The sequence below is a fragment of the Phyllobates terribilis genome, unplaced genomic scaffold, assembly GCF_046119375.1.
Source record: "Phyllobates terribilis strain yellow unplaced genomic scaffold, ASM4611937v1 Scaffold_12__6_contigs__length_324123572, whole genome shotgun sequence".
Taxonomy (NCBI): Eukaryota; Metazoa; Chordata; class Amphibia; order Anura; family Dendrobatidae; genus Phyllobates; species Phyllobates terribilis.
The window spans coordinates 172,689,433-172,700,793 of NW_027362772.1; the positions used below are offsets into that span (position 1 = coordinate 172,689,433).

At 44.4% G+C, this 11,361-nt stretch overlaps 1 non-coding gene across 1 annotated transcript; it reads right to left on the minus strand.

The window, feature by feature from the left end:
• Nucleotides 1–3,457: 3,457 nt before the first annotated feature.
• On the minus strand, nucleotides 3,458–3,530 carry TRNAF-GAA (transfer RNA phenylalanine (anticodon GAA)). Its single transcript has one exon. It is a non-coding gene; the product is annotated as a tRNA-Phe (tRNA).
• Between the last annotated feature and the right edge of the window lie 7,831 nt (nucleotides 3,531–11,361).

The window sequence follows — 11,361 nt, forward strand, 5'->3', positions numbered from 1 at the left end:
CCATCCTGACTTCTTCTGTCTTTTGTAATTTAACTCTTTCTAAGCTAAGCAGTAGAAAGATGAGCATTACTTGTGTTGAAAGGAAATATACCATGATTTATTTTATTTTAATATTGATTTGTAACCTATTAGTTACAGCTAATTTTGAGCTTCATGACCAAGCACCGTTTTTTAAATATGACATGTATCACTTTATGTGGCAATAACACTTGAATGCTTAACATATCCCCGTGATTCTGATAGTGTTATTTTGTAACACATTGTACTTTATATTAATTTTAAATTTAGATCAATATATATTTAGTTTTTCTTGTGAAAATATCTAAAGTTGCACAATTTCATTGAAATGCAGTGATGCCAAATATGTCTTCAGAAACTACTGTTTGGTCACACAGCAGGGCTTTGAAAGTAAGAGCGCTATTTGGGTTTTGGGAATGCAGATTTTGCAAGAATATTTTGAGGGTGACATTTGCGGAGTTCCAAAAGTACCAAAACAGCAGAAACCCCTCCAAAGTGATCCCATTTTATAAATTACTCCTCACAATGAATTCATCAACACCAGGAATTAATATTATTGTCCAACAGGTGTTTTCACTCTGCAACATCCAGAATTGCAAATAAGCCAGTTTAGTGCCCAGCTTGCGCTTATGGAGACAAGCACCCCATACATTTTAAGTGGGCTCTCCTCGCTAGAGAAATGCCAAGTCTGTGGATTCTTTGTCTTACCATTAACGTAGAAACCCCTATTTTTAGAATGAAAGATGACGGTCCTGAGTTGGGGCTTGTGTTTTTTGCCTTCCTGGCTTTTTCCCCAAACAGCTTTGTTCCTGGCATATTTTTGAAGCATATTTGTCTCAATAATGCCACATCGATTCATAGTCAAACATAAATGGCTGAAATCATTCAGCTAGTGTCTGATACATGCTGCCCGTATTAGCTATCAGGTTTCCTTTAAATCCTCATACAGCTAAGTCAAACTAAAATAAAACAAAGTGATGACGTCCAGAATGAAGGAAAAATTACAAAACATATTATTTTCCTCAAAAGTTAAAAGTGCTCAGTTCTCAAGTTTCTATCATTTTATTTCCTGTAGATAGTTATAATGATTAGGATATTTACATTCTCTGTAAACAGCCAGTCCATATGCTTTGTTTATTTTCTGCTTAAATTTTAATGGGTGAAGAAAACAACTTTTGCTGAAACCCGGGACTTTTAGATCTTCAGTCTAACGCTCTCCCAACTGAGCTATTTCAGCAGGACACATTTAGATTCAGAAATGTTCAACACACTGTAGATGTCACAACTGGATGTATTTATTTTTACTTTGACTTGTTTTTGCAAGGTTATCTATATTTGAAAGTCCCGCTACTTTGTGTACATATTTAAGAACTTACATTAATTCTTTGTGAATGAATAGAAAAAAACAGCAATTCTGCATTTTTTTTACATTTTCAAATTTACTCAATTCGCCAGGGTAATTCTGACTGTGTCTCTGTAGGACAGGTGATGATTGAGCATAAAACACAATTTGTAAGCATAATGTTGCATCAAGCTTTATTTTCTTCTTAGGTGCAAACAATTGGAGTGAAGAAAGGAGATGCAAATTAAGAGAAAATATTCTACTGATTGTTAATGTTGAAAGTGAAAACATTTGTCCCAAAATGTGGTGAAACTTTGATGTCAGTATCACATGCGCATTTCAGACTTGTTAAACTATGTTCATCTGCTCTTTTAGCTTTTGTTTATTAAGTATATTTATAGTCTATTGATGCCTGAGGTAAAAAAATCTGAAATTAGACTTACTGGTAATTCGGTTTCTAGGAATCTTCCACGACAGCACCTTAGGAGGTTCACTCTCTGCCCTAATAGGGACAGAGAACACATAGAGTTGAAATATTCCCTCCCATTTTCCTATCCACAGTATTTTTCCGATGCCAAAGCAACAACTAACATATGCACAAAGAAACTATTTGATGTTCCCAGAAGTCTTTTGTGAAAGCACAAATTCATGACATTTAAGATTTGCCTCAAGGACCCCCAGGAATACTGCCAAAGTGCCAACGTTGAGAATTGGTTTTGCTAAGCCCCATCACTTTTAGTTTTCGATTTGAGATTGCCACCAATGGAGCGGAACCCCAACTGATCAGTAACAGGAGTAAAGCTGTACAATTTCTTGAAAGAAAATGCTAGTGTCAGAAGTGGGATTCGAACCCACGCCTCCAGGAGAGGCGGCGAACTTAACGCAGCACCTTAGGCCGCTCGACCATCCTGACTTGTTCTGTCTTTTGTAATTTAACTCTTTCTAAGCTAAGCAGTAGAAAGATGAGCATTACTTGTGTTGAAAGGAAATATACCATGATTTATTTTATTTTAATATTGATTTGCAACCTATTAGTTACAGCCAATTTTGAGCTTCATGACCAAGCACCGTTTTTTAAATCTGACATGTATCACTTTATGTGGCAATAACACTTGAATGCTTAACATATCCCCGTGATTCTGATAGTGTTATTTTGTAACACATTGTACTTTATATTAATGGTAAATTTAGGTCAATATATAATTAGTTTTTCTTGTGAAAATATCTAAAGTTGCACAATTTCATTGAAATGCGGTGATGCCCCATATGTCTTCAGAAACTACTGTTTGGTCACACACCAGGGCTTTGAAAGTAAGAGCGCTATTTGGGTTTTGGGAATGCAGATTTTGCAAGAATATTTTGAGGGTGACATTTGCGGAGTTCCAAAAGTACCAAAACAGCAGAAATCCCTCCAAAGTGATCCAATTTTATAAATTACTCCTCACAATGAATTCATCAACACCGGCAATTACTATTAATGTCCAACAGGTGTTTTCACTCTGCAACATCGAGAATTGCAAATAAGCCAGTTTAGTGCCCAGCTTGCGCTTATGGAGACAAGCACCCCATACATTTTAAGTGGGCTCTCCTCGCTAGAGAAATGCCAAATCTGTGGATTCTTTGTCTTACCATTAACGTGGAAACCCCTATTTTTAGAATGAAAGATGACGTTCATGAGTTGGGGCTTGTGTTTTTTGCCTTCCTGGCTTTTTCCCCAAACAGCTTTGTTCCTGGCATATTTTTGAAGCATATTTGTCTCAGTAATGCCACAGCGATTCATAGTCACACATAAATGGCTGAAATCATTCAGCTAGTGTCTGATACATGCTGCCCGTATTAGCTATCAGGTTTCCTTTAAATCCTTATACAGCTAAGTCAAACTAAAATAAAACAAAGTGATGACGTCCAGAATGAAGGAAAAATTACAAAAAATATTATTTTCCTCAAAAGTTAAAAGTGTTCGGTTCTCAAGTTTCTATCATTTTATTTCCTGTAGATAGTTATAATAATTAGGATTTTTACATTCTCTGTAAACAGTCAGTCCATATGCTTTGTTTATTTTCTGCTTAAAATTTAATGGGTGAAGAAAAAAACTTTTGCCGAAACCCGGGATTGAACCAGGGACCTTTACATCTTCAGTCTAACACTCTCCCAACTGAGCTTGTTCGGCAGGACACATTTAGATTCAGGAATGTTCAACACGCTGTAGATGTCACAACTGGATGTATTTATTTTTACTTTGACCTGTTTTTGCAAGATTATCTATATTTGAAAGTCCCGCTATTTTGCGTACATATTTAAGAACTTACATTAATTCTTTGTGAATGAATAGAAAAAAACAGCAATTCTGGATTTTTTTTACATTTTCAAATTTACTCAATTCGCCAGGGTAATTCTGACTGTGTCTCTGTAGGACAGGTGATGATTGAGCATAAAACACAATTTCTAAGCATAATGTTGCATCAAGCTTTATTTTTTTCTTAGGTGCAAACAATTAAAGTGAAGAAAGGAGATGCAAATTTAGAGAAAATATTCTACTGATTGTTAATGTTGAAAGTGAAAACATTGTCCCAAAATGTGGTGAAACTTTGATGTCAGTATCACATGCGCATTTCAGACTTGTTAAACTATGTTCATCTGCTCTTTTAGCTTTTGTTTATTAAGTATATTTATAGTCTATTGATGCCTGAGGTAAAAAAATCTGAAATTAGACTTACTGGTAGTGTTGAGCCACCCCCGTAGTGTTCGAGTTCGGTTCGGTTCGTCGAACACCCGTGTGTTCGTCGAACTGTTCGTCGAACACCTTCGAACACCGTTAAAACCAATGGCAGGCAAGCAAAAACACATAGAAACACATAGAAAACACCTTCAAAGGTGTCCAAAAGCTGACAAACTGCTCAGAAGACACAACTAACACATGGAAAAGTGACAAGTACATATAGTCATGCGAAAAGAAAAGAGGTGGAGGAGTAAAAGGAGGGGGAGACACAGATATAGGCATGTCATGCCCTTCTAAAATCCAAAAAGTGAGAAGCCGACACGTTCAGTCCGCTCCTGCCTGTGCCACCTCCGCGTCGCCGGGTTTGTGCCAGAGCCGCGGTGAACCCTGACGGCCAGCCCCCCTCTCCCAATACTGGTGCCTGTCCGCTGGTGGGTCGAGCGAGCCCCCCTGTGGTGGAGGCAGCTCTAAGCTTTTTAATTTAAATTGTCTCTCTAATTTGAATGAATACACTTTAAATCCATTTACAAGGATCTATTGGAGGGCAAGTCTCATGCCAGCAGCCGCGTAATTCCAGCTCCAGTAGCGTCCACTAAAGCTGCTGCAGTTAAAAAGCTTTTATAAGGATCGAGCTCGGCTGTCCACCGCAAGGCATCCTACTGCCAGTCCCAGCCCCTATGCCTTGGGGTGCCTCCTGATGCTCTTCACTGAGTATCCCGTGGTCCCGAAGCATTTCCTTTGAAAAAATTAAGTGTCCAAACTACAGGTGGTGTAGCTTGCTTAACAGCCGGGATAATCCGCTGACTAGCAGACACTGCTACTAGGCACAAAGTATTTCCTGGGCTAGATGCAGTTAAAAATTTGTAATTAGATACTCTCGTTGGATGCTGAGAAAGCATTACATAGAGTCTCCTGGCATGCCATATATGATTCTCTTAAAAAGCTTGGGGTAGGGGTCTAGGGGACCCTTTTATAGCCAAAATCACGGCCCTGTATCGCAATACGTCACCTAGGCTGAAGATAAATGGAACTGTAGCACCCTGAGGGCTCGGTTGCTACAGAGGTATTGCACCTCACCCAGAGGTGCGATATCTCACTCTCAGGTAAGGATGTAGCGTGGATCAGGATCCGACACCTGCATGCATTACACCACATTGCCGTGGGGCAGGGCGACCAATATGCCCCTGAGATGGGCACGACAGTCCCTATCCCTGGCTGGAGTGGGGGGAGGGAACACTGAGGAAGGGGAACACTGTAGTGCAGGAGCAGGGAGGAAGCAGTTCCTGGGTGCATTGAGAAGGGAGTATAAAAGGTGGGCACCATCTTAGTTCAGTGCAGAGAAGTCTGAGCAGAAGTGGCAGGGAGCAGGGGCTCTGCATGAGCTCTGCTCCGGAGGCGGGCCTAGTAACAGAGGCCCAGGCCTGGAAGAGGGAGAAGGAAGGAAGAGGAGCAGAGAAGGCTCCAGGAACGAGGAACGAAGGGATCCCAGTGGTGCGGACGGGCGAGTCGCCACCGCACGCCCGAATCCACCTGCGTGGGGGGGTCAGGCCCAAGGGGGAGACCGGTCCCCGAAACTAGTTGAGGCAGGAAACGACCCTCAGCTAGAAACAGGAGGCTGTGACATTTTATGTGGCGCAGCCCCTCGCTACACCCGCTAGGAAGGCACCACATAGGGTCAGGGAAACTGGCGCCAAGTTTACCAAGAGGAGGCCCGAGGCAGTCGGACAGAAGGGTTGGTAAGAAAGGCAAGACAAAGGACACACAAAGGGGGTCCTGTGAAGCGCTCCAAAGTTATCTGGGAGTTGTCTGAGCCCCTCACCTGGTGAGCACAGTACGACGTGGGCAGCCGTTACCTGCAGACGTGATCTGGGTAATAAGAACTGTGAGTAAAGGCCCTGGACTGCATCACTGACTCTGTGTCATTACTGCTGCTGCCCTGCACCATCACCCCCATCCTCCGCATACACTGCCCTGAGGCTATACTCCTCCCGTGGGGAGTTATGCTACGCTCTGCTGCACCCACAACACCAGCCTCAGCGGTCTGCCCTGCAGCGGCGGTTCACTCTGACCGCAATCCACGGGTGGCGTAGCCGGACATTTAAACATCAAAACCACATAAATAGTTCCGCCACTGGTTTGACCGCCCTGAGCCACGGAACCGGGTCGCCGCCATGGAGACTACAACCACCAGCATCCACCAAAAAGGGTCCGGCTCCGGGTGTCCCAAGGCCCAGGGGGTGCATCAGAACATTTTCATCACCTTTCACAATCACCAATGGGACAAGGCAGGGATGTCCTCTGTCCCCTCTCTTATACATTCTAGTGACGTAGCACCTGCTCTCATCAATTCGCCATAACCCCAATATTAGGTGGATTCAGGTGGGAGGCACCGAGTACAAGTGCTCTCTATTTGCTGATGATGTCCTAGTATATATCACTCAATCACATATATCCATCCATGCTGTTATGGCTGAAATAGATCACTTTGTTACATGGTCAAATTTTAAAATCATTGCAGCGAAGTCTGAGGCCCTCGATGTCTCCCTCCCCAAATCCATACAGGATTCCATCCAGTCCAACTTTCCCTTTGTCTGGCCCTCACAGGGTATCAAATACTTAGGAATTCCTATTCATAGAGACCTCTCCCATCTATGTTATCTTAATTTTGGGCCCTTTATTGAACAACTCCATACAGACCACGGATGGCAAGTTAGAACTGTAAGATTCACTACGTGAACCACTGGTGTTGTGTGGAAAAGCACATGTACACTGTGTTCCAAATTATTATGCAAAAAGTGTTTAGGAGTGATAAGGGAAGGATTTAGTTGTTTGTCAGTGAAACTCATTGATGGTGATGTGTGTCAGGGCTCTTTATATCACTGTAAGCAATTGCAGACACCTGTGCTAATTAGTTTGGCAGGTGTGTCCAATGAAAGGCAAGACTACTTAAGAAGGCTGTCTCACATTATTAAGCAGCCTACATTTTCTGCCAAAATGGGAAAGAAAAAGGATGTGTCGGCTGCTGAGAAGCAACAAATTGTGGAGTGTTTAGGTCAAGGCATGACTACAATCAACATTGTGCGATGATCAGGATGAAGTGTCTTGGCAATCAAGAAGTATGTAGCTGATTCACAGTACACACGTGTGCGTGCTGATTAGGGCAAATTGAGGACTCTTTCCTACAGGCAATTACGTCAGGTTAAAAGAGCAGTGGCAAAAAAGCCTTGTCATAGCAGCAGACAAGTTTTTGAAGCTGCTGGTGCCTCCAACGTCCCCCGAACAACAAGATGCAGGGTCCTTCAGAGGTTTGCAGCTGTGCATACGCCATCCTATCGACCTCCTCTATCCACTTCACACAAGCAGAAATGGCTCCAGTGGGCCAAACAATACATGAAGACTGATTTCAAAACTGTTTTGTTCAAGGATGAGTGCCGTGCAGCGCTCGATGGTTCAGATGGATGGAGTGGAGGATGGCTGGTTGATGGACACCCCACGCAAACACGGCTACAGCGCCAACAAGGAGGAGGTGGAGTAATGTTTTGGGCTAGAATCATGGGGAGAGAGATTGTCGGCCCATTTAGGATCCCTGAAGGGGTAAAGATGAACTCCATAATGTATGTGGATTTTCTCAAACAGCACTTCCTGCCATGGTTCAAGAAGAAGAACAGTTTATTCCACAGCAAGATCATTTTTATGCATGATAATGCACCATCTCATGCTGCACATAACACATCTTCATCTCTGGCTGATATGGGCATAAAAGGGGACAAACTTATGGTGTGACCCCCCCATGCTCCCCTGACCTCTACCCCATTCAGAACCTCTGGAGCATCATCAAAAGGAGTGTCTATGATGGCGGGAGGCAGTTCACATCTAAGCAACAGCTCTGGGAGGGTATTCTGTCCTCATGCAAAACAATTGAAGCAGAAACCATCCAAAACCTGACAAATTCAATGGACGAGAGAGTTCAGAAGCTCCTTTCGAACAAGTGGTCCTATGTGAAAATGTAACATCACCTAGAATAAAGTTTTGAGTTGAAAACTGTTTGATTTCAGTTTCTAATAACCTGCTAATGCTTATAATTTCAAAAATGACCATTTTTTTGGTCTTTATTAAAATGAAAAGGTTGATCGAAAAGTTTGGGGGATCTAAGAGTGTGGCAACCCAGTAGTCATGATTACTTCGAATTCTGACAATATGAGGGTCATGTTGCAGGTAGTGCAGCAAGAAGGCACTTATGTGTCTTGCGCATCTCGGAGCCCCAAAATTATTTTCCGGGCTAGATGCAGCTAAAAATTATTATTAATTTTAAATCTGGTGGAGTTTAGTATAGATGGCCTAATAGGATCAGTGCTGCACACTGCTACAAAGCCCAAATTATTTTCCAGCCAAGATACAGATAAAAATGATTAGTAATTTTAAATCTTGTGGAGCTTATTATAGATGGCCTAATAGAATCAGTGCTGCACACTGCTACGAAGCCCAAATTATTTTCCAGCCAAGATACAGATAAACATGATTAGTAATTTGAAAGCTTAAAACGGTTGGTGAGGTGATTTTAACCAATCATCAAGTTTTTACTCTCCCCAGTATGACACAGGGGTAGAAAAGTCGTTTCGGATCCATGATTTGTTCATCTTTATGAACGTGAGTCTGTCTACATTATCAGTGGAGAGCCGCGTGCGCTTATCTGTCAGCACACCACCAGCAGCGCTGAACACACGTTCAGACAGTACGCTGGCTGCGGGGCATGACAAGATCTCCAAGGCGTAAGTGGCTAGCTCTGGCCATTTATCCAGATTGGAAGCCCAAAAAGAGCAAGGGTCCAGTGACACAGTCATGGCTTCAATGTTTACTTGGAGATACTCCTGTACCATCGTCTCTAGGCGTTGACTATGTGTCAGACTTCTTGTCTCCTGTGGCCTTGCAAAGGATGGGCTAAAAAAGTGGTGAAATGATTCCGCAAAATTGATGTTACCAGCAGATACTGTGGTTCTGTTACGGTTTGAGTGCTGAACACTTGACGGTCCCACGGTTGGCAAGTTGGAACTGTGAGATTCACTACGTGCACCTCTGGTGTTTTGTGGAAAAGCACATGTAAGATTCTGCAACAGTCTCTGCTGATACTCCTGCATGCGTGCATCCCTTTCTATGGCAGGAATAATTTCTGCAAATTTACTTTTGTACCGGGGATCTAACAGTGTGGCACCCCAGTAGTCAGGATTATTTCTAATTCTCACAATTCGAGGGTCATGTTGCAGGTAGTGCAGCAAGAAGGCACTCATGTGTGTTGCGCATCCAGGAGCACCAAGTCCCTGTTGTGTTGGTGGCGAGGTAACAATCATGCTTCCTTCCTCTGTCCTCTCCCCCCAACCTCGCACAACAGAAATGTGATCAAGGTCTCCCTCATCTGATGAGTCTTCCATCAGTTCGTCCTCCACTTCTTCCTGGGCTCCTGCACCTTCCTCACTAGTTTGGCTGCTACCATGCGCCTTGGTAAAACCATCTCCCCCACCCTCACATGCCTGCCGCCTTGGTGCTGCCGACCGTCTGGACCTTGCAGATGTTAGCTCTTCTGCATACAACTCCTCCTCCTCTACTTCCTCCACCTCCTCTTGTGCCACCACCTGACTCCGAATTCTGTTTAACATGTGCTCCAGCATGTAAATCACCGGAATAGTCATGCTGATAATGGCATCGTCAGCACTAAACATCTTCGTCGCCTTTTCAAAACTGTGCAGAAGGGTGCATAGGTCCCTGATCTGAGACCACTCCTCCAGCGCGATTTGCCCAATCTCTGGATCTCGTTGGCCCAGGCTATATGTCAGAACGTATTGCACCAGGGCTTGTCGGTGCTGCCACAGTCGCTGCAAAATGTGCAGAGTTGAATTCCACCGGGTAGGCACATCACATTTTAGCCGGTGAAGTGGCAGGCCCAACAACTTCTGTAGAGATGTAAGTCGCTGAGCTGCGGGATGCGAACGGCGGAAGTGAGCACACAGCGACCGTGCCTTCTGCAGAAGGCCATCTAGTCTGGGATAGTGGGCTAAAAATTGCTGGACAACCAGGTTCAACACGTGAGCCATACAAGGCACGTGTGTGACATTGCCCCGGCGAAGGGCCGCACCCAGGTTTGCAGCATTGTCGCACACGGCCTTCCCTGGTTTCAGGTCCAGTGGAGACAACCATTCATGAAATTGGCTCTCCAGAGCTGACCACAACTCCTCAGCTGTGTGACTCACATTTCCCAGACATTTCAAAGTAAAAACCGCCTGATGACGTTGAGCCCTACTGCCAGCATAGTAAGGAGGTGTGCAGGATCCCTTCTGCGCAGTTAGAAAGCTTGTGGCATGACCAGACAGGCATTGGGTGCAGGTGGAAGACTGAGAGGAGGTTAAGGAGGTAGAAGCAGTGGAGGAACTTTGACATAAAGAGGATTGACGCACAACTCGTGGGGACGGCAAGACTTGGACAGCAGCCCCTTGTCCTGCTGTCACCATAGTTACCCAGTGCCCAGTCAGCGACATGTAACGCCCCTGTCCATGCCTACTCGTCCAAGTGTCTGTGGTGAAATGCACCCTGTCACACACAGAGTTTCTCAAAGAAGCGGTGATGTTGTGTGCGACATGCTGGTGGAGCGCAGGCACACCTTTCTTTGAGATGTAGTGCCGACTGGGCATCTGGTACTGGGGCACTGCGACGGACATAAGGTCTCGAAAATCCTCTGTGTCCACCAGGCGGAAAGGCAGCATTTCCGTAGCCAAGAGCTTGCAGATGGTGAAATTCAACCTCTTAGCTTTCTCATGGCTAGGAGGAAATGGTCTTTTACTTGTCAACATCTGAGGGACCGAGGGCTGGCTATTTTGATTAGACGGGGTTGATAAGGGTGTCCCCGGCAAACTGCCAGTCTGTGAGGAAGATGCAGGCGGACATGTTAGGTTGCCTTGATCCGAAGGTGGTGCTATCGATGTCGGACAGCGCTCAACACCAGCTGGTGTTACCACCTCCAAAGAAAATGATGACCTGCCAATCACGCTGGCTGTTGCGGGTAAAGAGGTGGCAGGTCTGCGCCCCAAAACAGGTGTGACTGCTGTCCCCCCAGTCACAGAGGATGAAGAGGCCGCGGATGCACAAGATATGGCAGACGGTGGTTGGCCCGGCCGGCTAGGCCGCATTGTAGCACACTGAGCTTCCCACTGCAACTTATGCTTCATGTCCATGTGCCGGTTCATGCATGAAGTACTCAAACTATGTATTTTTTGGCCTCTACTTAGCTTTTGCT